General features: G+C 42.4%; 1 protein-coding gene and 1 long non-coding RNA gene across 4 annotated transcripts in view; one reads left to right on the top strand and one right to left on the bottom strand.

Moving 5' to 3' along the window:
• Positions 1 to 26,747, bottom strand: part of JPH1 (junctophilin 1) — an 83,096-nt gene that overhangs the window by 34,763 nt on the left and 21,586 nt on the right. The window lies entirely within an intron of this gene.
• LOC116874497 lies at positions 19,964 to 20,650 on the top strand. The gene is made up of 2 exons (XR_004384012.1): positions 19,964 to 20,363; positions 20,580 to 20,650. It is a non-coding gene; the product is annotated as an uncharacterized LOC116874497 (long non-coding RNA).

The raw sequence follows: 26,747 nt of genomic DNA, 5'->3' as shown, positions 1-26,747 counted from the left end.
TAAAACAAAACTAGATACAATCACAACTATATTTTCTATTTAGCGCTGTAACAGAAACATCCGGATGTGCATGGTACGAACTTTGCAACCCTTGGAATAATGAAGACCTGGGTAATGACAAGAATTGGCATGTCAGCACTGTTTTTCTCTCTCCATCAGTGTTGTTATGGTTCTTATCCTTTACCAGGGGTCCATTATGGGTACACATTAAAGTATGACTAAGAATTAGAGCAACTGAAGATGATCTAAACACATGATAGAAGTCCGTGGTGTCTGGCCGAGTGACAGACTGATGGAGTGACTGGCTCACTGGTGGACCTAGTCTCCACTTACTGCTGTCACTGCCCATTACACACACACCCTGGCGCTCAAACTATTCCATTAGATACAATTTGTACTTTAAAAAAAAATTAAGTGAACATCATTCACTCATAAAAATCACAAAGTCTTTAGAGTTCGTCTTTGAACTCACAGTTGAAACGCATTTCCTTAGGTAATAAAATATCCGTTTTTTATTTCCTAGGACCTAAAATGGTTCCCTAAATATCCCCACTCTACCAAGTTTCCATTTCACTTTGTTCTATTCAGATATGCTTAGAAAGTGAACAATAAGGGATCTATTCCTCTGTTGAACATCTGAGGCAGAACCGTATGAGCAAGAGCGGGCTTGGGACTGGCCATGCAAAACCGTTCTGCATCTTGAGCTCTGTCATGTTAAATGTGCATGTCTTGAAGCTGCAGAGTTTATGAGAGGCCTGCTTTGTGAGGAATGCTGGAATAGTAGGGATAAACAGCAGACCCTTGAACAACGCAGGGGTGAAGGGTGCCAACTCCCTGCATGGTCAAAAATCTGTGTATAATCGGACTCCCCCAAAATTTAACTACTAACTGCCCACTGTTGACCAGAAGCCTTACTGATAACATAAACGGTCAACACATTTTTAAAAAATAGTACGTGTATCGTATTCTTACAATAAAGCTAGAGGAAAGAAAATGTTAATAAGAAAACCATAAAATATATTTACAGTATTGCACTGCATTTGTAAAAAAAAAAAAAAAATCTGTGTGTAAGTTCAATGGTCCGCTGTGTTGTTCAAGGGTCAACTGTAGTTGTACTATCAGCATATTGGTTTTAGTCACTTCATGTTTTCTTGTAGGATTTGTAATTCAGTTGGTCCATTTATTTCATGCCTGGTTCGTGTCAAGGAATCATTCAATAGTTTGACTGAAAGTCCTTGACAGTTTTTACTTCAAATCTTTAGCTCTTGCTCCAACAGATACTGGGGACAATGATATACAAAGCCCAAAGGATTTGCTCTGATTTATGTTAACCTTCTGGTTTTGAGGAAGTGACTCTTGAGAGCTCTGCTTTACCAGACAGATGAAAAAACACAACTGTTCACTCGAAGGGCCTCTGAGAACTGGAAGGTACCCAGAAGGTAGTGGCCAGGCGGAACCCACCAGCTCTCCTAATCTTTGGGGCAAAGTGGGTGACTATGTTGTAAAAAGGTTTCTGTATTACTACCTTTTTTATTTTGCTGTAGCAAACATTCTGTTATTTGTTTCGTCTTCTAGTTATAAACTTTTCTTTCTGCTATTTTCATTCATATCCATAGTTTTTATATTCATGCTTTGAGTCTGTTGCCCTCCTTATTCCTCTGATTTCTTAAACTTAATAGATTTATGTCTCCCATTGAAAAAAAATGCTAATTTTGAGCTTTCTTCTTTAAATATTTTTTTAAAAAATCAGTTTTGGCTGACTTTCAAATGAAAATAACACAGCTCAGAAAACATCTCACTACAGACTATAGGAAAGATTTGGTTTTCATCAAGGGTATTCTTTAGCAGGAACATTTTTAGGTGGTGTTAAAAATACTACAGATTCATCCAACTCATAGTTGCCTTTCCCCAAATCACGGAATTAGTAATTAACGCCTCCGACTTTAAAAGGAGATATCAGAAGATCATCCAGTTCTTCCGGAATTCTTAAAAAGTTTCCTTCTTCATCCTCATGAGAATCTCAAAAAATTTCTGTTGTAATTTTACCTGTATTCAGCATTTGCTGTGTTAAACTGAGAACAGCAATTTTCATCCCAGTATTCGATAGATAAAATAATGGCTTACCCAAGGACATAGAAAAATGGAGACAGAAACAGATATATAAACCAGGGTAACTGGTTTTCTGTGTTGGACTTTCAATAAAAGTAACAGTACAATTTGGGGGGCGTGCGGAGAGAGTTTTGAAGATGAATATGTGTATAAAGATAAAAATGCATACTTCATCAGAGTTAGTGGTAGAAACACAAGGCAGGATTCAAATAAAGGAAAAAAAAATTACCTTATATTCTAGCTCAAATAATAGGAATCTTTCCTTTCTGGTCCTGATAGAGTTATCTGCTTCAACCTGACATCCCTGTGGTGCTTACAATACTTGGAATATTCTGGACCAACAGCCTGTTGTTTGCCTATGCCTACTCTAGACACATTTTGATGAACTTTTAACCTTTATTTTTCTTCTCAGAATTAATTGACTCGGGGGCCTGGGATGCCATGCCTGTCAGTAGGATGGATGGACCCCTGCTGCAGTCACCAGGGAATGCACGAGCTGCCTTCCTTCCGGAACTCCATTCCTGAGGAGACAGATGCATTAACCCAAATGGAACTACTGCTCACCAATCCAAGACTCAGATCAAGTCCAAAGAATTTCAAGAAGAATTCCAGGCATGGAAGGAATGCCACACATTCCAAGAACAGGGGAAGATTTAGGAAGTGATTTGCATGAAATTAAGGATTTCCTTTGAGGCCCCCAATTCGAAATCTACTAATTGCTATCTTACACCTGGGGGAAAGAGCATGAACTCTGGAGGGACGGGGAGAGTGACCTGCCAAACTCTGCAGCCTGCTCACCGACCCCCCACCCCCCCCACCCCTCAGCAGAGAGCTGTCCGGGTTTAGCACAAAGGCCCATAGTTTTACCTGCTGCTTCACTACTTCCTGACAGCTGCTTCAGCGGGATGCCGGCTTCCCTCAGGGCACTGGGCTATACTTTCCAAGTGAGATTTCCTGATCGTGCTAAGTTTTAGGCACAGCAGGAGTACTGGAAATACTCCTTCCGGCCTTTTCAGTACAATCACAGTACCTACTGAAATGAAAACAGAGTGGGCGACAGTAGGACGAGTTCTCGCCTGAGGGCAGCTCTGCCCTATCTGAAGTACGAAATGTGTAAAACCTCCTTGCACCTAAGGCATAGAACCCTGTGGCCCTGAGAGGCTCTGTAGGATTCTGCAAGAAACTGGCACAACGTATTTATAATTTTGGACCCAAACAATGCCACAGCAGACACAAATGAAGTATAAATACTTCACGTTCTTTGTTTTGTTCTGGACAGAAATGGGGACACAGAAAGTCCTTTGATTGCTTCATATACAGTGGCTTTGGGTCCATCAGTTACCCAGAAAACATGAAGAACATCAGAGGAAGGAGATGCCTACGAGAGTCAATCACGATACACAAAACACGCCCAACCTCAAGAGACCTCCGTTCTCTTAGGAGTACGTGGGGACTCCAGGGCCCTGTAGACAGGGCTGCTTCCAGGGGGGAACTAGAATGCCCTGGAGAATGGTATTTGTTCCACGGAATAAGAAGTGGTGTCAGAAGCTCTTTCCACCTAAGACAAGGAGAGGGCAGCGCATGGACGTCTGAGGCTGGTGAACGGCCTGCGGCTAGAATCTAGGCCCTCAGGAGCTCTTCCCAACGTTCAGAATGTCCTGCTGTTCCTCGTCTTCCTACTGACACGTCTCCAGGCTTCAGCTCGCTTTTGGATTTGGCTCCCGAATATAATGACCCCTGGCTTGTCTCTCCTGACATCTTTCCACGGCAATCCAAATCCTCATTTCATGATCAACTCCTAGTATTTTTGACCTCTAATAGAACCTCAACATATTGTACAAATGTCTAGAAATGCATTTAAATTATTTGCCACTCCAGGCGCGCATAGTTCTACTAAATTCTAAATATCATGCGCACTTTTCTTTCCCTTCTTACTATATTTGTAGTGTATACCCCACCAGCCTGCTCTGACCCTTCTGCCATTCTGGCAATTCTGGTGGTGAAACTGAAGCTTCTTTTCCCTTAAATTTCTCTCTGGCAGATGATCATTGCTGGCAACAGTCAACTGTAAATATGAAGTTTCTCTGCAATGTTTTTCTGAGCTGTCACAGCAACAGCGGCTCAAACGAGTGGTCTTGCCTGGCACAGTGAAATAAAAAAGATTGATGCTGGTCTGAAAAAGAGGCTTCTGTCATATCCTGAGCTCTGAGATGCTACATAAAAAGTTAGCATAAGTGACATGCTTTAATACCATAAGTAACTTCATGCAATTTACGTTAAAATAGCTTTTCCATGGTGCTGGCATAACTCCAGAAAACAGCTTATCCACCTTAGTTCTAGAAGTCTGAAATGAACTTTTGGAACCAATCTTTTTCATTTTAGACATAATGGAAAGACCTAGGATTATTATTTTTTTAAATCTGCTCTGTAATCTTAGAAGTAACTAGCAATTTTAACTATCAACTATCGATTTAAATGCCGCAAGACGAGGAATCTCTTGTATCACTAAACATTTCGAAGTAGTGGTAAAGGTTTGCTTGGTAGGTTTAACTGGATGGTGAGTTTTAGGGGAAAAATACACAAATATATAATATACACACATTTTAATATGTGGATGTCATAGTTGACTGAAATGTACCTCTGTACCAACAAAGGGTGACCGTTATCAATGAACCGCTTTTTGTTGTTGTTGTTGTTATTCTCATTTGGCGCAAATATCTAACCGTGCTTACTGTCCTCTAATAAAACGTTTTTTTGTTTTATTGATCCGTGGGAACCTGACAGTTGGAATTAAGAAAAACTAAAAACAACCAAACAAAAATTTTAGGAATAAATAATTTAACCAAAACACTAGCAGAAACTCTTATACTGACTACTAACACTGCCCCCTGGTAACTAGTTAAGCCAGGGCTGCTTACATTTTTAAATTATAATCTCATTATGTCCAGCACCAGGTTCCTTTGTCAAACTAAGGCTTTATTACAGGGTTATGATGTAATTCAATTCATGGTTTAAAAATGTTCCTATGTCTGGAAAACCTAATTGCAATGGTATTGTCCTTGACTCTAGAGGAGAAATCATGAAACTGGAATCCAGTAACCAGATTTTAATTTAACATTAAGAATACGGCACATTTTAATCAGTCAGAAGCCTTACGAGCTTCTGAGTGTTTTTACCAGTCTTCTCTTTTACGCTCTGGGAGTTTACATTGACCTGAAATTTAAGTTATGAAGTAGGACCCCGGGGTGTCCTATTTGCTGTTGTTATTGGAGCCTGTAGGATCCATCTCAAAAGCCCATTTTCCCTGTCCCTCAGCCGTCTCTTGGCAAAGAGCCCCATTGCCTGCCATTTGCCACTTGTTCTGGGCTATTTTAATTCTGGACAAGTTGTGGTCGTAGGCTATATTTAAGTTGGCCTGCTCTGTGAAGAAACACGGCAAATGCACGTGGCACCTTTTCCCTTTTTGACGTAATCCAATTGTGCTCTGGCTTGGAGTCAAGCTGTGCGAGACTCTATCATCCAGGTCAGCTTAGCGCCCACTCTCCACATCCCAGGTGCTTCCCACCCATGAGGTGGGGTGGGGGGGCCAGGATGGGGAAGGGATAAGGCGTGGGAGGGACCCATGGAGCAGCCACTGAAAACTCAAAAGCAAACAGAGAAACAGCAACAATGACGAAAGGAAAAATCAAGACACCTCCAGCTCTTGGCCGAGTACTACTGGCATATTTGCAGAATAATTTCTCAAAGACGAACTTCCAGATATGAATTTTGTAAAATATTATGCATCTATTGAGAGAGACTTAAGAGAAATTACATGCACCTTCTAAAAAGCCAGCTTTTTCATTTCTGAGCCTTTATAAACAGATATTCAAAGAAACACTTGGTTCTAACCTGCCTCTCCTAACGGACCCCCACCCTCTTCCGTTGTCATCAGTTTGTGCCCTTTCTACCTAGCACCGAGCGGGTAAGTTTTTACTTGGAGTTATGCTGTTCCTTCAGGGAAGAAAAATAGGTCGGAAATTCACACTAATCATTAAAAATTAAATACAATGTAAGACATCTTTCTAGAGAAAGAGCCCACTGAGGTCTTGTAAATTTTGGAAGTTCAAAGCTAGCCTAAAGGCAGCATTTGTGATGAAGAACCGGAAGACACTTAACTTTTAAGGAAATATTTTACAAGTCCAGGAACTTTCGCCTCAAGCCCTTAATGTACAAATGCTCTGACATACTCGTTTTGCTGACAGTGGGATTCAAATCTGGATTTGAATATGGGATGGATATGATCCCATCCATCCAGCCAGTCTAGGGAGCTGAAGGATAAAACCCAAATTTCTGCCTATTTACTTGAGAGGTATTTACTCTGACTGCTTGGGCTCTTAGAAACGACCAGATTACTGACTGGCTGTCAGCTAAGACGCTACTTGTTTCTCTCTCTTTTTTTTTTTTTTTTTGGCTGAAAAAAACTTTACTATCCAGACAGGGAGGAAATAAGACTGGGCTTTTGTTTTCTGGAATGATCAGGAAAACCATCTCAGAAATACTATGTTAAGAAAGCATTCACTCACACAGACTTGTCAATTAATATGAAACCACTTTTAAATGTCCCTAACAAAAGAAGGGCCATTAGTAGACTATTTGGTTACATGTAGTTAGGGCTACCCGCTTTCAAATTCATCTACACAGTAGCAAAAACAGAGATGAAGAAAATGGATCAATACAGAGATGCCTGTTTTTACTAGAAGGCACCCAAGTGTTACTGAATATCATCATGTTCTGAATATCATGAAAACACAACCCGAAATAAATTACCCTTTAGTTCTTTAAGCTTCTTTCCCAAATGCACTGCCAGACTCCTTGGTAGTCTTTTAGGAATGAAAATTACCTAAGGCTTTCCCAGTCTATCTTTTCTTTTCCTAAAATACGGTCCAAGCTCATTCTTAAAGGCAGCGTGACCAAAAAATGTGAGCGTCTCTTCTGCCACAACCACATGTAACTCTTTAGGATAAATCATGTATTTACAAGTCTGGATCAGGAACCTGCCATGGAAATGCTGCCAATGGGAGTATAATTGTGGCTACAGCACAACAGATAATGGAAACATAATGTCCCTAAAGGAACTTCAAATCCCTTAATGTAACTGCAGTTCCATCACCAGGATTTTCTTCCTATAACACGGACAGGAAGTGGGCTCTTCTGCCCTCCCTGCTCTGAGAATACAGGGACAGAAAGGCCTTTATGAGAGTCACCTTCTTAGGTCAGAATCAAGGGAGGGAAGAGACCAATTGTGGCTTAAAAAACAACAACAACAACAAAAACAAAAAAAACAGGGCATCTGGGTTAAGCCTCTGCCTTTGGCTCAGGTCATGATCTCAGGGTACTGGGATGGAGCCTTGCATCAGGGTCTCTGCTCAGCAGGGAGCCTGCTTCCCCCCCCCTTCTCCCTCTGCCTACTTGTGATCTCTGTCAAATAAGTAAATAGAATCTTTAAAACACACACACACACACACAACCCCCCCAAACCTTAAATGATTATTAGCACTTGAAAAGACATTTTTAAATAACATCTTAATTACTAGTTCAACTTTTATTATATTGTGTGCTTCTGGTATTATCAACTAAAACACACACACATAACAGATCACACATGTCCCAAAATTAAAACAAAGGGCTTATGTGTCATTGTTTCTAGGAAGGATGGGGTAAGGGAAAAGAGAAATTCTATCATATTTCTTGAAGAGCTCGGGAGAGAAACAGATATTAGACAGACAAATAAATCCATAAAGCTATAGGTGGTAGGAAATGAAAACAAAGAGGCACAGGCCACATTTCTGGGTTTGGGGGACTGTACAGAGGGGTGAATGGATGGGATGGGACCAGGAGGTTTACAGCAGCCACAGGCCCGTGTTTCACGCGACCTGAACAAGGCCACACTGAGCTATGAAGTCGTGGGCAGGGCAGTGAGCTGTCGTCTGTGGTCACTGTGGCCTGGAGGTCAGCCCTGCCTCTGGTTATTAGGCAGCACTGACGGCGCGAGACACAAGGACAGGGGCAGAATCTTTCTAGTCAGCTCAGTGACATATACTCTGGAGAAATAGAAACACCTGGGATGAATTTGCTGTAGTAAGTTAATCAGGCAAGTGTTTTGATGATGGAGACAATGATAATTTCCATTAGCATTTCCCAAGTGCTTTTTATATGCCAGGTTTAACTTGTATGATCTGTTCCAAGAGCTTTATCTACTCTGGGTTATGAGCTAGGGAGTGGTGGGAACAAATCTGAATGGAAGAGAATTGTGCATGCACCCTCCATACCCCGAAATCCTAGTCAAGCCATAGATTTCCCCCACGGTAATCTTTTCTTTCTGTGAATACTTGTTTTTCCTCATTGCCCGAATTTACTAAAAGATAGTTTTTTCCAGCTATGCTCTAAATTAGCATATATGTTTCTTCTTTTCACATGAGTTGATTCTTAAATAGAATAAACTTTTAGGGACAATTTTTAGTTTAAATAAGAGTATTTCAGTGCTATCAAGGAACAAGTGATTATTAGCTACACCAGATTCTCAAGTGATTTTGCTCCAAGATATGGTTTTTTTTTTTGAACCAGGTTGCAGGGCCTCCCTCAGACCTTTATAAGATGTTGAGGTTACTGTCTTTCCCTGGGGTTTCAGTGAGTGACACACAGCAAACCCCCTACAGTGGTCATTTCATCCCTGTGGTAGTGGCATGGGAAGCCTTCTGCCTGCTTGATCACCCTAAGGCCACCCTGTCATCCATCCTGCTCTCTGCTGTCTCCTGCCATCTGGAGGCTCTCACTATTCCCTCTGCCTGTCCTCAGCCTACTGCCCTCAGCCTGTCCTTGGGTGTCTCAGCATTTGTAATACTTGGCATTGAAAACCCAATACCTCAATCCACAGCGCGCTGTTACAACCACAGCATAAATGTAATCCTTGGATTAGATTAGCATAATGGAAATTTCACGGTCTCCCTGGACTTGCTCTATAGATGTGGACACATTATTTAGGATTCACAGACTTCAAAAGTACCAAACTAAAAATATCTCTTACCTCATATTGGAACATAGTCAAAATTGAATTTCTTGCTGTCTGTCTAATCCCTGCCTATAATGGTTATGCACATGAGTTCTCGAATCAGGCTGCCTGGATGCAAATTAGCCCTCACCTTCACTAGCCTGTAACCCAGAGCAAGTTACCTACTCTTGTTGGGAACTGAATAGTGGTAGGTCCTACTTTGCAGAGTTAGACCCTAAGAACAGAAACTACAGATAAAGCTGGGAGTAGAACACTCAACATCATTATAGATAGTATTTATCCACTTAATTAATTGAATAACTTAAAAATATATTCAGTTGCTAAATAAGTAATATATTCAAAAATAGTTCAATATGAAAAAATAATGGGAAAAGTCTCCCTCTTACTTTGCCCCTTCTTCATATCCTGGTATTAACCCAGCCACAGCTAAACCAGTATTGCTGTTTTTTAAAGACTCTTCCAGAGTTTCTTTGAGTGTATAACAAGACTGGAATGTGAATTCCTATTTCCTCCTTTTCTACACAAAGGGAAGCCATCTATATGCTATTTCTGTACCTTTGTGACATGCAACCAGAAAATAGTGATCAGACAGCATCAGGCATCAGACTGTGCCAAACTCATGTAATCCTTAACCTTCACGAGAAGGACAACAAGTGTGACTACGCAAGTGAAGCAGGGGCAGCAGAGAGCTGATGAGGGCTCTAGTCAGAGGAACTGCATGTGCGTCCTGGTCCCACCATGTGCAAGCTCTGCAACCACGGGCAGATTACTTAAAAGTCTTGGGGGCACAGACTGGTTGTCAGTGTGTTTGTTGTGGGGATATCATGAGATCTGCAAATCTGAAGACACGCCCAGACACACCCATAGAATTGTTACCAGTTAGAAGCTACCACAACCCACGGGCCACTCTTTCTACTCTGGAAGCCCCGGTATGTAGATATGGAGACAGAAAGTGTCTATTTGTGACTGGGTATGTGGCCAGCCTGAAGTGGTTCCTTGCCTAAGGTCACAGAGGTCTAATTTTCCTTGAGCAATGAAGAGCTGGTATGGGCTATACTTGTGATTTTAGATCTACCTTGTTCAACTTCTCCAACATGGTTCCAATTTCATTGAGAGCTGATCTAAAATTGCATCAACAAAAATTTTTACCTGACAGGAGGCTTAAGTTTTGAAAGTAAACCACAGAGTAAATTTGGAAGGCAAGTAGAAGATAATAGTGAAGGCCCTAGTGGTCTTCACTTCCTCAGACACAGCCTCATGCATTCAGTCCTCTGAAGGCATGGCCGATGGGCTTCATCACTTTGTGTTCCTGATCCTGGCTGCCGCTGGGTCTGTTGCTTCTTCAGGGGTCTGAGCACTTGCAGAGGAGCTTTGCATGGGGTGTAAGAGATTTGGCTTCTATTGCTGATTCCTTACTATTTATGACCAGAAGCCTCTCACCTCCCTCTGACATATCGGTGTCCTCATCTATGAAATGAAGAAGTCAGAATGAGAACAATTCCGTTTTTTTTTTTTTTTTTTTTAAGATTTTATTTGTGAGAGAGAGGGAAAAGGAGCAGGGGGTGGGAAGGGTAGAGGGAGAGGGACAAGCAGACTCCCTGCTGAGCAGGGAGCCCACCATGGGGCTGGATCCCAGGACCTGAGGGTCATGATTTGATTGGAAGGCAGACGCCTCACGGAGTTCCTTTAATTTGCTCTTATAACCAAACTTAACCTAATTTCCCCTACCCTATACAAAACGGGATAAAAGTGCTGATGTCACAGCTTACAGGTGCCTATCTCCACCTCCTCAGCTTTCCCCTGCCTCCTGTGTAAGACCTGAGAAACTCTGAGGTGTGCGACTCCCTGGGAAAAGTAAGGCATTCTATGGGGCACCTGGGTGGCTCAGCTGGTTGAGCGACTGCCTTCAGCTCGGGTCATGATCCTGGAGTCCTGGGATTGAGTCCCACATCAGACTCCCTGCTCGGCGGGGAGTCTGCTTCTCCTGCTGACCTCTCCTCTCATGCTCTCTCTCTCTCTCTCAAATAAATAAATAAAATCATTAAAAAAAATTAAAAAAAAATAAAAATAAAAAAAAGAAAAGTAAGGCATTCTAAAGATCTCCTTCAGCTTGAATATTCAGAAACTGTGCAGCTACACTTATTTCTAGAAATCTGCTTATTACATACAAGTAAAAACTAGACCTCTTTTTCTTTACTTTTTTTTTAAGTGATAATAGTCTTCCTGCTAAATCTGAAGAATTCTTTTGCTTTGGTAAATAAAGTCAGATTCAAGTAGGAGAGGGAGCTGTACCTTCTAATTAAAAACTTTCCTACAACTAGAATGATTAAGAAATAATGGCTTGTACACAGCAATCAGATCATCTGTGGAAAGTAAGAACTCACATTGTGTGTGTATGTATATGTATATATGTATATATATATATATATATATATATATATATTTAAAGATTTTATTTATCTGACAGAGATCACAAGTGGGCAGAGAGGCAGGCAGAGAGAGAGAGAGAGGAGGAAGCAGGCTCCCTGCAGAGCAGAGAGCCCGATGTGGGACTCGATCCCAGGACCCTGAGACCATGACCCGAGCCGAAGGCAGAGGCCTAAGCACTGAGCCACCCAGGTGCCCCACATTGTATATATTTTATAACAAACAGATAAAAAAAATCTAGCAGTAGGTGTTTATACCTATGAGCAAAGCCCAAGTGTCCTCAAGGATTCATGGCAGATTATTTTTACAAGTCGATCTCTAATGTTGGCCACAGTCTTTAAATATCCTGTGATCTGCTAATTAAAGCTCAAGTTATTAATCATTACATCAACATATTTTACAAAATCTGGAAATGGAGAAAGACCTCAAATCATTTTGTTCCAACTCATTTATATGTGGACCAGGAAGGTCAGGCCTAGAGGGGAAATGGTTACATCACATGCACGCGCGTGCACACACACACACTGGGGGGAGGGGTCTGTATTATGTGACCCCAGCCTCCCTAGGCCAGCACCCATGGTGATGACATGGTAGGGGGTTCTATAACAGACATATAGGATGCAAAGTAGTCATATTCCTGCCTAGCTGGGGAAAAGCTTCACCAGCAATACGGTGTGGTGAAAGTCAGGGGACCTGCCATCCTTAGGGGACAATGTGAGGATGTGCAGAGACGGCTGTTTCAAGTGTGACTGCCAAGAACTGGGATACTTTTCAGCAGACAGATGTTTCCCATTTATTTTTTTCAATTAACTATACTACTATTGCATTCACCTTTTAAAAAAACATTTATTTGAGCGAGAGAGAGAGTGAATGCATGAGCAGGGGAGGGGGCAGAGGGAGAGAGAGAACCCTAAGCAGACTCTCCTCCACCCCCTGCCCCCTCTACCCTGCCCGCTGCTAAGTGCAGAACCTGACTTGGGGCTCAATCCCAGGAACCTGAGATCATGACCTGAGTTGAAACCAAGAACTGGACGTTTAACTGACTGAGCCATCCAGGCGTGCCTCACTTTCTTTTTAGCATTGAAATGAATGGGACAGAGAGGCAAGGAAGGAACAGCCCACACAAAAGGTAGGAAGGCGTCGGGGAAAGCAAGGTGGGGAGGAAAGACGGCAATACACTGACTACTGACTACTAACTACTAACTACTGTAGGTTCTACAAAGCATAGCGTAACCATGCAATAAATATCCTAGAATTAAGTTTGACATTGAAAAATGATCTGAAGTCCCTAGAGAAATGCAAAAATCAACATTTTCCTATTTATATCACTACTATAATGTGTGTGTACAAACACACACACTGATAATATATATATACTCCCATTCAATTACTCGGCATATATATTCCAGGAACTTTGCTAATAAACACTTTGTGAACGAAATTATTGCACTGGACTCTTGCAGTAGTCCTTCAAGGTTATTATTCTATTACGTATAAGGAGTCAAGCTCTGATACGTAGGGTTTTGCCCAAAGTACCCAGCAGAATCAGGACTGAACCCAGGTATGTTGAATGAAAGAGCCCATGCTCTTTCTTCCACATTATGCTGCCTATCAGCTGGAAATAATTAAAATGTTATGGCGGGAAATCTGCCAACTTGTAATAATTGTTTGCTTATTACACTGATTTTTGTATTTAAGTCAAATATAATCCCAATAAAATGAACTTTCACTAAGTTGATCGTTCAGATAAAAGGTTCTTATCAATCCTGTGAGCTACACTTAAAACTAGTAATCAGCTGGATATTCACTGCTAAACCCACTCAGCTTACCATTGTCCTCCCCAGATCTGAATGTTACCAGTGGTCACTCGGGCATTTAAGGCTTGCCTTAATATAGTGGGAGCAAAAACCCTCCTGATCCCTCGGTGAGCCAAACTGGTTAAGAGAGCTGAAAATACTAAGTGGACAGATGTGTTTATCCAATTATTTCGGGCAAACAGACCCAGTCTTAGTAGCTAACACACTGAAACAACGCCACTTTCTTTGGAAGCAAGTCTCGGACAGATTTCTAACTGAAGCCTGAGAAGCATACACTGCTTTCATGAGAGTTTGTAGAGGATGCTCCGTGTTCTGATCGCCAGAATCCAAGTTCCCAGCCCTGGCTCCCCAAGATGTGCCAGACCCATTCTCATCTGTCCACTGTGCTCAGTATGAGCTACCCAATCCTGACCTCACTCAGCCCACAATTATCTCCTCACATTCATACTTTGATGATATTAGGTCATGGGATAAATCTTAAACACAGTTGGATTTCCCCCTCCCACACCCTGTCCTTTTCTTATAACCACTGGTGCCGCCCACCGCCAGCCTCTCCCTTCCCAGGAGTGCCAACCGTCAGCCATCTTTGACATTACAACAGATGGAAGATGGGGAGAGGCTACAGAAAAATGACAATGCCTACTCTTGGAAATATGTGTGAGAGGCTGTCTAATCCAATCTGAGGTGAGGAGACTTTTCTAATGTTCCACAGTTACCCCTTATGAGAGGCTTACTATATGTCAGATGTTAAACAAGGTCCATTTCACCTATTAGCTTATTTAATCCTTTTGATGGTCCTATGGGGAGAGCTCAATAATCCTAATTTTATTGACGAAGAAACAAGGGCTAAGAGAGATGAAATAACTTGCTCAAAGTAGACTTAAGACATTCCCTGACTGCAAAGCCTGTGTTCTTCCCCCACTTCATGACCTTAAATTACAGAGTGTGAATAAGATCAGTCCCCCATACTAGTCTAGAATGTTCTGCCAAGCTCTGCCTATCAAAGACTCAAACTATTATTAGGGAAGATGTGTGAATATTTTAATTCTAAAACAGAGGACCCAGAGGCTATCTGTCCAACCACAGAATGCATTCCATACTCTATCAGAAAGTTTTATTTTTTTCTGTGCCATCAGGACAGAGATGCCAAGAATACTCATTCTGTGGTGGGTACCAACATTATTCCATACTACAGAAGAATTTTAAAGAACTTTAGAATGTATACATTTGCATTTAAACAGGTACTAGGTACCCCCAAGATTTTCCTACAGGCACTTTAATGAACTTCATCTTGGCTTTTGAAAGAGAGTTGAACACAACGTTTATTATAGTGGTGTTTGTGACAGTGGGGTGTTAGAGGCAAACTAGGCATCCATCACTGGGGGGATGCTACAAAAATTCAGACGCATGTGTACTTTAGAATACTGTATAGCAGTCAGAACCAACAGCCCAGGTGTACTTATGCCTGCATGGAGGCCAGATGTACATCTTAAAATAGTCTTGACTGGCAATAAAATAAAATAAAATAAACAAAACTTTAGCATTATATAAAAAATAAAAAAATGTTATTAGTATGTTAAATGATTACAAATAGAAGAAAATGAGCGGTGTGATGCAGTGCCATTCATATAAACTAAAAATATCTAGAAACAACACTATGCTTTTCTATTCACACAGAATCAATGGCGTAAAATCAACATTTATCACTGGGCGGTCATGGAGGGGAAGGGAATGGGCCTGGGGAAACTGATAAAGGGGAAAGAGGGAAAAGAAGAGAGGGCCCTTCCATTGAGGGTTGTAGACAGAAAGCCAGGACCTGAGAAATGGGATTATTTTAACCTTCCAAGCTAAAGGTTAGGAAAACAAAAGGAAGGAGGGAGGGAGAGAGGGAAGGAAGGGAGGAAGGGAGAAGGCTGGGGGAGGGACAGTGAAGGGGGCCAGAAGATGGACACCAGTGATGAATCCAGGTCAGCGCTGTGACCCCACATGGACTGTAATCTCTCAGCTCTGTTGTAGAGCGCTACAGCACACAACTGCGTGCTCCGGGAAGCTCTTTCACACGTCCACATGGGCACAGCCACCCCCCAGGCCCCAAGCACTGCACAGCCAAGCCTGGATCAGAAGCCCAGTTTGTAGGCTGGAATACTAATATTAACGGAAGATCTGGCATTGCTGGCATTTGAATTGTACCTTTGGATTGATGCCTACAAAAAAAAAAAAATCTGCCCCATTTTCTTTTTATAAATACACAGAATGGTAAATATAGACGATGCAGGACGGAGACCGGAGAAATGAAAAGCAAAAAGGCAAGCTGATGGACTAGATGGGATTAGAAGTTTCTTTCCCCCACTTCTCCTCCACTTCCTCGCTTCCTCCTTTCCCTGCCCTGCAGCCTGCACCCAAGGAGTCCGAGGGGTGGCAGCGGCTGTGAGTCTCCTGCCTCAGGGGAGGGGGGGCGGGCCCCAGCCTGGGGAGGCGGGCTGGGGCGGCGCTGTGGCGGCTGGGGACAGAGCTGTTGGGAGCCAGGAGTGGTGAATGAACTCTTCAACAAAATCTCCCCTGACACATCACTAAAAATAAGTATGCTTACATGCATAACACATTTTTGGAACAGTAAGCTGAGCTCTCTTTCAGCCTCTCTAGAGGCTTTTAAGTTTCACATTCAGTTTTATAGAAAATAAAAGGCAGGCGGCGACCACTCGGGGCTCTGCAGGTAGGAACTCCAGGGGGAGGTGATGAGCGCACCTCTGCCAGGAGGTTAAGGGACTGCCAGCGGGCGGACAGGCACCGCTCAGCAGCTGCCCGTCCATCACTGCGGTCAAGCACTGATAAGGCTCACTTGGGCATTGCCTTATTTAGTCAGACTTCACTGCCGAAACACCGGTGCACGGTGACAACAGCGCATGCTATTACCAGTCTCTCTCCTTCAGTCATTGGTGCTGACGCACCAATTAAAAAGAGTGTCTCCCTTATTGAAACAGCCTCTTGCCTTTCCTGGTAGCAAGGAGGCTACAAAGGATAATGGTAATGATGTTACAGATAAACCTGCATATGTTTACTTGGCAAAGAATTCTCCTAAGGAATACTGAAAAGTAAATTCCAGTTCCCCAGGCTTTTTTTTTTCTTAAACCCCACACCGAACAAATTATAATGTTGTATATTGTGGCTCTGTTGGGTTTGGCTCAACTGTGTGTGTCTGTGTGTGTGTGTGTTTCATAAAATGGTATTATTGTTTATACTTAAAAAAAAAAAAGGCACTATTGTACAAAGCCTTAGAAAAAATTGACCGAGACCTGCTTTTGCTCTAAATTGCACCAATACATATGAGTCTCATATATCTATATACACATAAATGTATAAGTACACAAAGCACTACATATGTACTTAAGTTACTTTCTAATAGAAGTCTAGTATATGAATCAATTCTAATTGCTTATAGGATGAGGAAGCTTTTTATGTACTGATATGGAATGACTTCCAATATACACTACTAATTAAAAAACAACAGCAGGGTATAGAACAGCCTGCATTCTAGGCTACAATCCTTTATCTGAACAATTCTAACATCTAAAAAGCTTTAAAAACCCCAAATTTCAAGTTTAATGCCCAAACCTATTTGACAGTAACACCTGAATGCAACGGACATGAAGCTATTTATGCTTCTTATTTATCCCATTTGGTGTGACTATTCAGGTTCCTGGTCAATTATGTTTGATTATGGCATGCTGTTCAGACGCCCTGTAGATATTAAGTAATTTATGCAATAAGTGTCATTTTGCTTTTCTGAAATCCAATAAATTCTGAATTCTAAAACATATCTGGACCCAAAACATCTTGAAAGCAATTATGGACTTGTGGTATGTAACCATTTATTTTAAAGGGGACAAAATGTATATTTGTACGTATACATGTTAGAAAAATTTTATGAAGATACTAACAACATTGGTGGTCTTTAGGAAAAGGAACTGATTAGCTGGAGTCAGGAATGGGAGAAAGACTGATCACTCAGTCTTCCATTCTGTAACTTTAAAATTTTGAACAACGAACATGCATCATTTATCCAAAAAACAGAGAATATTAAAATTAAAAAAAATCACCACTGACATAAGCATAGGTCAGTAGCATGATCTGTTTAAAAAGACATTCTGGGGGCACCTGGGTGGCTCAGAGGGTTAAAGCCTCTGCCTTCGGCTCAGGTCATGATCCCGGAGTCCTGGGATCAAGTCCCGCATCGGGCTCTCTGCTCAGCGGGGAGCCTGCTTCCTCCTCTCTCTCTGCCTACCTGTGATCTCTGTCTGTCAAATCAATCAATCAATCAATCAATCAATCAATAAATCTTAAAAAATAAAAAGACATTCTGTTAACGAGTCTTCAGTAGGCAATGTTTACTGCCAGTGGATCCCCTTGTCTAGTCCTCTTTAGTCACCATGAACTTGGGCTGTTCTTGGCTCTCACGATAGGCGTGCTCAGGTCAGGTCGTTACAATGCTGCCACCTCTGCCTTCAAAATGCCATTTACAATTCATTTCTTAAATGAGGCTTTTGTCTGCCTAACCCACCTGCGGTTACTTCAGGTCTTTCTGTCCCTCTATAAAACTCATGGTATTGGCTAACTACACGCTCCCTTATTTGTCCTATCTTCTCTATTACACTGGAAATTCATAAAAGGGGTGATAAAATAATCTGGTTTTAAACACTTTGCTTGGCAGTTTTTCTTACATCGGCGGTTAATTATACTGTGTATTTGATCTTCCTAATGAGCCTTCCAGGGCCTGCCCAAATAATAAATGATAAATACTAGCTAAACTGAATTAAACTTATAAAACAAAACCATCTTCCGGGAAGGCTTTATAATGAAAATGAAATTAAAAAAATAATCAAGGCAGACTTCTGAATACTCAATACCACCTGTAATGACAACTTGCAGTAGAGCCTGGCCTGACAGCAAGTGATTCTGAATTTCTAAATTTCCAAATGCTATGTGCACTGATGGTGGAGAAAACCCAGTTACATTTTGGTGCTCTTGCACACATAAGAAGTGGTCTAGTAAGGCTTACCATGAATTGCCCTGTACTGTTAAATAAGTTTTCTACTAATGGTGATGAATCCTGAGGACTCAAACTGAGACTCAACATCTTTAAAAATCATGGGCTACTGAATTTAGAAACAACCCAAATCCTTATACTTCCTAGAATCTTTCGAATCACTTCAAAATGATTTTTGGAAGGTTCACTAAACTGCATTAGTATACATATTTGATTTAACAATCAGTTCAGCTTCTCTTTTTTAAGACAGAAAGCAGAGACTTTTAGAGTCAAAGTCTATCCAAGGAAGTAGAATTTCCTTCTGACCATACATTTCCTTCAAGACTACTGTTTTGGCATTGGTAACAAACTTTCATATTCAGAACTATTTAAAAAAAAAACAATTTCTCTTAAATTAATTCTACTAAAGAAATTCACTTTTATATCATGTCTGCATCATCACAGAATAAAGGCAAAACATCTATATGGTTTTCCATATAAATATGTACTTGTTTTAGCTGATAATCATAAGGTTTTATTTTTTTCAAACCAGAAAAACGATGGCAAGAATTCTAAGTCTCCATTCTTACTTTACAGATAAAGTAAAGTCACAGGAAGTCACAGTTTACAGAATGTGTCCTACCCGCTCTCAACTTAGAGGTGTACAATTACTCATAGGAACTGGCTGGACAGAATAAGCACACACCTATAGCCTACGAAGTACTGAGACAGGGGTCTTTATGGAATGCCAAGGAGCAGACAGGAAGGTGGAGGGGGCTGGAGAAGGCAGCCCCAGGAGGGCCTGGGCTGGGGCAGGTTTCATCTTCCAATCCTCCTTGGTCCTCCCATGGGTCGCTAAAGCCTCCTGCTGCCCTCTGCAGCAGAATTTCAGCTGCACCAGCACTTCTGTCTTGTAATGGGCTGTTTACTTGCCCGTCTCACCTCACGACATTATGAGCACCCAAAGGGCAAGTGCTGCCTTTGAAAACCCATTTCTTGGACTGCATCATGTCAGCAGGGAGGAGGCTCTCAATTAATATCCATTAAATGAGCTGGGTCTACAAATGACTGCAGGGTCAAAATGCGCCAGGCAGAGCGGGATATCCAGAAGGATGGTGGATGGTCAAGTCCAGAGGAAGTGGGAAAAGTGGGCAGGGAGCAGGGCAGATGTGGGTAAAAGACAAGCATGAGTGAGAGGCAGAAGGAAAGAGAGTTATGGAGCACATGAGCATTCAAGGAAATGCTTTAGGAGGCAGAGGAAACAAAAAGAAGGTAGAGCCCACAGACGGCTTCTCGGAAGAGATCAATGTGGTTACCATCCTTAGTCAATAGTAAATAAATAGAGACCATGAAACCGTAGACTCACATAGTTATAATGACAGGGTTAGGTTCTTTGAATAATCTTTTGTTCACATGTTTCTGTTAAAAGCTGGTAAATATTTTTGCTGCGCAGAGCTACTTAGCCTTAAAGGTGACTTTCCAATTATGCATGTCTTTTGTCCAGGGAGGGAGGATTTTATTTGAGTCTGCTGCTTGGCAAACATGGGCTCGCCCATATGTGAGGGGAGCGGCTGGACTGCTGGAAAGGAGGCTGCTTTGTAAACTCTGAAAGACACCAACCAACCAGTCCCGAGAAATACACCTGCACTCAAGCCACCAGATCCACGAAACCAAGCAACCATCAAAAAGGGGAAAATAACATTTTCTCTAGAAACCTCATCTGAGAGAGTGGAGCCAGAGTTCAGTTATATCTGATTTTCATTTCTTTACAGGGTTAAAAGGAAATAAATGACTATTGTGGTGAACATACCTGCCTTTATGGCAATGAGGGCACCTACCACAATTACACCACCAGCTACAGCTACAACACGGCCCTCTTCAGAGAGAGACGGTAACACAGATCTGTTCAGCAAGAACAAGATGGCCTAATAGAATGGTAACTAAAGCTTTGATTTTTTTTTTGAAATAAGGAGATAACCTCAATGGCATTTAATTGAAAAATGCAAATAATTGCAGAGCTTAGGGAGCACACCAGGAACTGGGTCCCTTGCAGGATGTTCCCTATTGTGCCTTTGTTCCCCCGACCCCGGCTTTTGTGCTCTTTCCTCATGCCCTTTGCTTAGAACATGCTCTCTCCCATCTCTATTTGCAGAAATCCTTCCCAAGGTCCAAGATCCAACCTAGCCCCTTTCCCCTGAGGCCATTCCTGATGCTCCCACATGGAAAAAAAAAAAAAAAATCCCTTGATTCTTTTGAATTTCATGCAAGACTAAAAAGATTCAGGCAACGCAACTGACTCCGTCATAGCACTTGCTTGTCTCCTCGCCTCACGGCGATTTGTTGCAATGCACTCCTGGAGGACACTCTGCTGGAGAGCCAGGATGATCTCAGACTCACTTCTGAACTCCTAGCAGTGTTTACCCCTAGAAGCACCAGCAAGTACTCAGTGTAGGAAAGGACGGTGGTCTGGGTCTTCCATAATCTGTCACAATGGCCTACGGCATTCGGGTCTGTAAGTGCGGATTCTGGATCCTTACTTTTTACTCTATTCTTCTGATGTCATTTTGCAGATTGCAAATCTACCCAAGTACAAGTGGGGGGGGGGAAGGCTGGTTTCAGTTATTTCCCGAAAGGCTAAACAGACACGCCTTGGAAAGGACATAATGAAGATGTTGTAATCGTCTTACGGGACTGGCATTTTACAGTGCGTCGTTTTTAATCAAACATAAACATAACATAAAGAGGATTTTTCTATCTAATTTTCAGGTTATTTTCTCATCCTTTCAAGTCTGGCTATTTCTTCTGAAAAGCTGATTGAAGCACTATGAGTTAGGGATGCAGAAATGCAGGCATGGAGGCGGGTAACTGGGTTGAAAAGAGAAGTCCAATCAAATCCTGTTTTGCAAGGCAAGAGCCAGGACAAAGACACAGGTGTTCAGCTCAAAGCTGTTTAAATTTTCACAGCACACAGCACACAATGGTGAATGAATCAGGCTGGTCCGAGTCTCAAAAAGGAAACCTGCATCACAAAAATCTGTCTTTATATCCACAGTTTGCACACACCCTGGAGCAGCCTACAGGCACCTCAAACAGAGGTGTGGCTCTGCATACCACAGGCTGGGATTTGTCTTCATGTTTGCATGGGATGTATTAGGAAAAAAGATCATTTATGCTATTCTAGAATTTGGGGGAAAATCTCTACAGCAATCTTTCTCAGAAGCCTATGAATGCCAATGAACTTCCACTAACCCAGTAATTGAACATGCATATTACTTGAACTTCATCAAAGCCTTGGATAGGGCCTCAAGAGACATTAGATCCTCAAATATGCCCAATGAGGCATCAGGAGAACAAGTTCACCCCAAATTTCTCTGTGTGCTCCATAACAAGTGTAGGAGCTCACACCTACACAATGCTGACTGGTGCCAGGCACTGTTTCAAACACTCAAACACATACCAACTCAAGGACTCATTTTAACCCTGTGAGGAGGCACTGTGAATTATCATGCCTATTTCACAGACGATGCAGTTAAGGCTGAGAGAGGTAAAGTTGCTCGCTTGAGGCCACTCAGCTAAAAATGTGACAGAGACAAGACTTGAAGTTGCTGTGCCTTGGACATCTGCGCTCTTAACTACCATACCACATTGCAGAAAGAATTCCCTAAACCACTCTGGGCAAAAATCAGGCTGTCAGTTGAACATTTACTGGAATCGTGTCCCTCTTTTGTCCTTTCCACAACTCTGAGATACAGCCCGCATTCACCTTTTCCTTGATTTTCAAAGGCAGAGATGACTGAGTTAGCATTGACTTATAAGCCTCTCTTCCCAGGATCAGAATGACCAAAAAGGTGGGTTGGCACATTATCAGAGCTCAAACTGTGGGGCAGAGTCAGGCACAAACCAGCTTCCATGAGATGGTCCTGCCAGAAACAGGGTAGCTTGGACTCAACTGTTAAAAGACACTGGGGGGGAGGTCAGTAGACACCCAGCTCCTTCGTGGGAGCTGGTAGCCCCTGGAAGACATGGGGACCCCTGTAGAGCCTGGCAAGCGCAGGGGAGGGTGCTGCTCTCACTTCTCTGATTTCTCAGATCCGGCTTCCCAGGCACAGTGCGGGCCTCACAATGCCCTGGGGGAGCAAAGGAGGTGGCATCCTGCAAGTCAGAGGGGGCGCCTTTGAGTGCGGGCAGTCGGTGGAGTCCTGGGAACCAACAGCAGAACAGGAGCAGCGCAGGGGCTGGAAGGGGAATTCTGGGACAGGGCTCCAAAGCCTAGGGCCTGGGGACTTCCCTGTAACCTGCCTTCTTCCCACTAAAGAAAAAGTCCCCAGTTCGTGCCCGCTCTCAGCTCCTGCCCTTCCCGCATCTCCTTTAGGCCGATGGTAGAAACCTACCGTATTTACCTTCCAGCGTCAGTTTGAAGGGAAGCGTCTGAATGCCATCCAGGTAAACAAATGGGAGAGGAGCCAGGACAAAGTCGGCCACAGGGAAGGAAATAGGCACCACAGTGCTCCTGGAGGGACCCGCCTGGAGTCACACACGACGGAGCCAAAGCCAGCCAAAATAAGCGCTGGGCGAAAATTCTACACCAACCTCACTTCTCCCAAGAATTCCTCCTCTTCCTTGGAACAGATTTCTTTCCTAGTGATGCTCCCACACGTTGCTTCAACCTCCACGTAGCTCTACTTTAATTTCCAGCTGCGCTGCAAGTTGTTTACCTATCCATCTCTGCCACTAGGTTACAAATTTCCTGGAGCATAGGGCCCTATCTCATTTTGGTTTCTCCCCCAAACACCGACTGTTTCTGCTCTACACAGAGCAGGTATTTGGGAATCGCTGGTTGAAATAATTACAAAATTTACTCTAACATGAAACATGTAGCCATGTAGCATCCCCTTTCTGCCTCAAATCTATTACCTCGTTTAACCCTCAGGATAATCCTGCAAATAGCTCTTACTGCTCTTTTCCCACCGTGCAGATGAAGGCACATGAGGCCCGAATCCCAGCGCTGACGGCGCCAGGATCGGAACCCAGACTGCAGCCATGGTGTGTGTGTTCTTGGCCACAAACTGCACACACTGCCTCTCCATGCCCTGGAACTCAGGGAGGATAAGTAACAACAGCATCGTAGCAGGGAAGGGACAAAGAAGAGCTGTTAACCCTCCATGCTTTTGCCCTTCTTCCCGGTTCTGTTCCTGGAAATGCCTACTTGTCTCCCCACGAATGCCCAAGAGTTTTCCCCTTGAAGTCTCTCTCAGTCCCTCCAGGAGCTTAGGGATCCTCTGCTGGCTTCTTATATATCCTGTTCTTTCCTGTGTCACCTCATTTAATACCTGCTGCTTTTCTCCTCAATCTCCTGCCCTGGAAATAGGAGCTCTCAGAGGGCAAGGGCTGCCTTTAGACAGTACTCAGTAGGGAAGTATTCGACAACTGCTGGCTGTTATTGGTTTATTTAGTACCTATTAAACGCTACTTACTGTGTAAGGGGCATGCAGACACTAATCAAATTTAATTCTTTCAACTCCTGTGAGCTGGGCGCCAAACCACCCCCTTTTTTGGACAACTAATCCAAGGTAAGTAAAAGGTCACATGGACACTATTTGAGTAAAATCTCCCCCCTCAGCCCAGTCTGGCAAGCAGCGAGAGTCTTTCTGCCATCCTGGCCCCCAAATGTAAGGCAGGGCCAGTACCATGGGAAAGAGCGGCCTGTTCTTCGGGTCCCCTGTGAATGGGTCTCTCGGGGTCTTGCTCCTGGGCGCTGATCTGAGTGAGCCTGTCTGGGAAAGGGATACTGTCTCCAGGTAATGAGTGAATTGGACATCTCAAACTTCAAGGCATTCACCTGATTGTCTCCTATCACTTGGGTTTCATGAGCGTTACAACTGAGCCCCAGGAGATCAGCATCACTAACTACAAAGGACTTTCAGTAACAAATGATCATTTTCGCTAAACTTCAAAACTTTTACGCAATGACCTCAGCATATATTAATGTCATATTGAGCTGATAAATGAACTGTCAGAAGCCCGATGAGATCTTCGTTTCGTAATGGATTCTAAGTCCCCAAGGAAGATTGCGAACTCAAAAATGATAAATGAATCAAAAGCAAGTACTTAGAGTGCCTATTAGGTCTTGATACCTGTGCTGGGTCCCATGTGATGTGTAAGACAATTATTTTTATTAGTTATATGGTATACACAAACATAAAGTAGGCCACTGAAGTTTAAAAATGACCTCTTATTCATGATTACCATTTTCTTTCTGGTTATAAGAAACATTTTATTCTGGGTTTTACTCCTGTGGTTCTTACTAAAAGTGATTCCAGCTCGCTTTAGATTTGTGCCCAATTATTTGGAAAAACTTGTAGTAACTCTGTGTGGCTTTATAGCTTGTTAGTTCAATATTAATTCAGATCTCTAAAAATTATTTAGAATTTAGGTGAGCAGAATTTCATACTAATTCTAGAGCTGCAGTGGATGGGGAAAAGGACGAACAGAAAAGAGAAAAAAAATCTTGAAAATGTCATGAGAAAAACCAGTTATGTACAGCCTATTTTAAGCTCCTAAAAGTCACTACACTTGCTTGGTACAGGGACTGTAAATATACTTATTTGCCCACAAGTTTTACTTTTTTTTCCTACAAAGAAATCCCTTCTTAATCTCCATGACTTGAACACTTCAACTTTTACATACCTGGCTAATTCAGAGTCCTCTTCTAAACAAAAATTGTAAGGCATGACTCAATGTAATCCATGCTTTTGAAAGAGTGACAAATTTTATATTTTGACTTATTTAGTAAGTGTTCATTGTTTAGTAAAAACATTTTTTCTTTTCATATTTCCTTATTTCATGAGAATAAGGAAAACTGTTGACGGACTAGACCAGAATACACATGTAATCAGTTTCTTCTTAATGGAAAAATCAGACTACTCAACAGAGACCCCTGTACCTTATCAAGCATTCCTGCACCTGTCTGATTTCCAGCAGGAGGGGGGATTTCTCAGGGGGCCGGTCAGAGGCAGCTTGAACGGGAGGAGGGGGAGCTGCTTTTCAAGCTGGGACTTGCCACTGCCAGAGTCTGCCAGCTCTGGGAGGCTAGGCAGACTCTCTATTACAAACCAGAGAGGGGTCAAACAAAATAAGCTTGCAACGAGTTAGAGCAGAGACCAGGGAGGGAAAAAAACATGGATGGCCTTGTGGAACACCATCAGCACAAAACAGAGCTCTGGTTCTCCTGTGATTTTGATCTTCACCTGAACCCAAATGCTCTTTGCAAGACTGCTTACTACTCACTGTTCTTGGTCCTACCTACTCCATGTACTTAAAGCGCCTACTAATGTCCTTTTGGGGGTAGGTCCCAGGGGATAAGGTCTGGGGCCTGAAACTAGCCGCTGCAGAGTTTTCACACTTTGTTTAATTAGTAAGTCAGGCATCTTCATACACGCCATGTGCTTATTCTCTTAATCCGTTTCGTACATATACTAACTAAGCAAAAATGAAAGATGCCCTTTCCAAGGCAAAGAAAATCACAGATGTCAATTTCACTCTTTTATATGGACTTTAGCCAAAGACAACAGGCAGCTAAAGAGTTAATGAAAGCTCTGATTACTATATGGCTGACCATCTAGATACAGGGATGGCTACTCTATTAATAAAGTAAATAAGAAATGAAAAGGATTTGCTAATTTGACTTGATTCCAGACAATGGAATTATGCAAATAGAGATGTTAGCTATAACCACAATCAAACCTTGGTCAGTACCTTGCCTAAGCTTAGCTTATCTTGGTATAAAATAATTCCCTCGTTTCTGCACATGGTTTACGATCTCTGATGATTCCTTATGAATTTCTCAACCGCAGCCTTCTCTCATTTTCCTAACAACTCTATTACAAGCGACTATATAAATCTTCGATTTTGATGTTTTCAGTTCTTTTGGAAATACTTAAGTGCGCAAGGCTTTTTGGTTACCGTTCTTATAGGAATCTCTTTTTGCTCTGTTCCTCCCTGAAAATCCACGACTCAAAGATTCATCCTCCTTCTCCGCAAAGTGTCAGAGCCATTATTTATGGCCCCTGTGTGCTCTTAGCGGACTATGCTCAGATCCTTAGGGTTTTAACGCTCTTTCTACACAAGCTGTGGTAGACAAGATGAGTTCTCCTTTGCCACTCTCAAGAATCCAGTTCTTTATGTGTGGATTGATATGTTCATGTCCTTGATGGTCCTGTCCCAACTTTTGCTGCGTCCAATCCACTGTGTGCATGACAGCTAAAACCATTCTCCTCAGATGTTGTTTTGCTCATGTTACCAGCTTCCTCAGGACTCTGAA

The sequence above is a fragment of the Lontra canadensis genome, unplaced genomic scaffold (assembly GCF_010015895.1).
Source record: "Lontra canadensis isolate GAN:19392208 unplaced genomic scaffold, GSC_riverotter_1.0 scaffold37, whole genome shotgun sequence".
Classification (NCBI taxonomy): domain Eukaryota; kingdom Metazoa; phylum Chordata; class Mammalia; order Carnivora; family Mustelidae; genus Lontra; species Lontra canadensis.
The sequence above is the reverse complement of the archived record's forward strand: the minus strand, read 5'-3'. Positions and strand labels throughout refer to the sequence as shown.